We start from the raw sequence: 2,500 nt of genomic DNA, 5'->3' as shown, positions 1-2,500 counted from the left end.
TTGCAAAACCACCCCTTACCGTGTCACTCGCCCAAACACCAGAGAGGCCGAGAAGCGGGGCCACTGCCCGCGTGGTTCCCCCTCTCTGGTCTTGGGGACTTAGCCTGTTTGCAAAACCACCCCTTACCGTGTCACTCGCCCAAACACCAGAGAGGCCGAGAAGCGGGGCCACTGCCCGCGTGGTTCCCCCTCTCTGGTCTTGGGGACTTAGCCTGTTTGCAAAACCACCCCTTACCGTGTCACTCGCCCAAACACCAGAGAGGCCGAGAAGCGGGGCCACTGCCCGCGTGGTTCCCCCTCTCTGGTCTTGGGGACTTAGCCTGTTTGCAAAACCACCCCTTACCGTGTCACTCGCCCAAACACCAGAGAGGCCGAGAAGCGGGGCCACTGCCCCCGCTGTTCCCCCTCTCTGGTCTTGGGGACTTAGCCTGTTTGCAAAACCACCCCTTACCGTGTCACTCGCCCAAACACCAGAGAGGCCGAGAAGCGGGGCCACTGCCCGCGTGGTTCCCCCTCTCTGGTCTTGGGGACTTAGCCTGTTTGCAAAACCACCCCTTACCGTGTCACTCGCCCAAACACCAGAGAGGCCGAGAAGCGGGGCCACTGCCCCCGCTGTTCCCCCTCTCTGGTCCTGGGGACTTAACCCAAACACCAGAGAGGCCGAGGAGCGGGGCCCAACTCTACCCGAATTTCAACCCCTTTTTCGGACCCAGAGACCCGGGAGCGGCCCCCTATCTCCAGGCGGCTCTCCACCTCCCTTTTACCCGATTTAGAGCCCCTTCTTCGGCCACACACACCTGCTATCGGCCCCCTACCTCCAGGGGGCCCTCCACCTCACTTTTAACCCAATTTAGAGCCCCTGCTTCGGCCACACACACCTGGGAGAGGCCCCCTATCTCCAGTCGGCTCTCCACCTCCCTTTTACCCAATTTAGAGCCCCTGCTTCGGCCACACACACCTGGGAGCGGGCCCCTATCTCCAGGCGGCTCTCCACCTCCCTTTTACCCGATTTAGAGCCCCTTCTTCGGCCACACACACCTGCTATCCGCCCCCTATCTCCAGTCGGCTCTCCACCTCCCTTTTACCCAATTTAGAGCCCCTGCTTCGGCCACACACACCTGGGAGCGGGCCCCTATCTCCAGGCGGCTCTCCACCTCCCTTTTACCCGATTTAGAGCCCCTTCTTCGGCCACACACACCTGCTATCGGCCCCCTACCTCCAGGGGGCCCTCCACCTCACTTTTAACCCAATTTAGAGCCCCTGCTTCGGCCACACACACCTGGGAGAGGCCCCCTATCTCCAGTCGGCTCTCCACCTCCCTTTTACCCAATTTAGAGCCCCTGCTTCGGCCACACACACCTGGGAGCGGGCCCCTATCTCCAGGCGGCTCTCCACCTCCCTTTTACCCGATTTAGAGCCCCTTCTTCGGCCACACACACCTGCTATCCGCCCCCTATCTCCAGTCGGCTCTCCACCTCCCTTTTACCGGATTTGGAGCCCCTGCTTCGGCCACACACACCTGGGAGAGGCCCCCTATCTCCGGGCGGCTCTCCACCTCCCTTTTACCCGATTTAGAGCCCCTTCTTCGGCCACACACACCTGCTATCGGCCCCCTACCTCCAGGGGGCCCTCCACTTCACTTTTAACCCAAGTTAGAGCACCTGCTTCGGCCACACACACCGGGGAGCGGCCCTCTATCTCCAGGCGGCTCTCCACCTCCCTTTTACCCAATTTAGAGCCCCTGCTTCGGCCACACACACCTGGGAGCGGGCCCCTATCTCCAGGCGGCTCTCCACTTCACTTTTAACCCAATTTAGAGCACCTGCTTCGGCCACACACACCTGGGAGAAGCCCCCTATCTCCTGGCGGCTCTCCACTCCACTTTTAACCCAATTTAGAGCCCCTGCTTCGGCCACACACACCTGGGAGCGGGCCCCTATCTCCAGGCGGCTCTCCACCTCCCTTTTACCCAATTTAGAGCACCTGCTTCGGCCACACACACCTGGGAGCGGGCCCCGATCTCCAGGCGGCTCTCCACTTCACTTTTAACCCAATTTAGAGCACCTGCTTCGGCCACACACACCTGGGAGAAGCCCCCTATCTCCTGGCGGCTCTCCACTTCACTTTTAACCCAATTTAGAGCCCCTGCTTCGGCCACACACACCTGGGAGCGGGCCCCTATCTCCAGGCGGCTCTCCACCTCCCTTTTACCCAATTTAGAGCACCTGCTTCGGCCACACACACCTGGGAGCGGGCCCCTATCTCCAGGCGGCTCTCCACTTCACTTTTAACCCAATTTAGAGCCCCTGCTTCGGCCACACACACCTGGGAGCGGGCCCCTATCTCCAGGCGGCTCTCCACCTCCCTTTTACCCGATTTAAAGCCCCTGCTTCGGCCACACACACCTGGGAGCGGGCCCCCTATCTCCAGGCGGCTCTCCACCTCCCTTTTACCCGATTTAAAGCCCCTTCTTCGGCCACACACACCTGCTTTCCGCCCC

The sequence above is a fragment of the Centroberyx gerrardi genome, chromosome 21 (genome assembly GCF_048128805.1).
Source record: "Centroberyx gerrardi isolate f3 chromosome 21, fCenGer3.hap1.cur.20231027, whole genome shotgun sequence".
NCBI lineage: Eukaryota > Metazoa > Chordata > Actinopteri > Beryciformes > Berycidae > Centroberyx > Centroberyx gerrardi.
Note: the sequence above shows the minus strand (reverse complement) of the source record.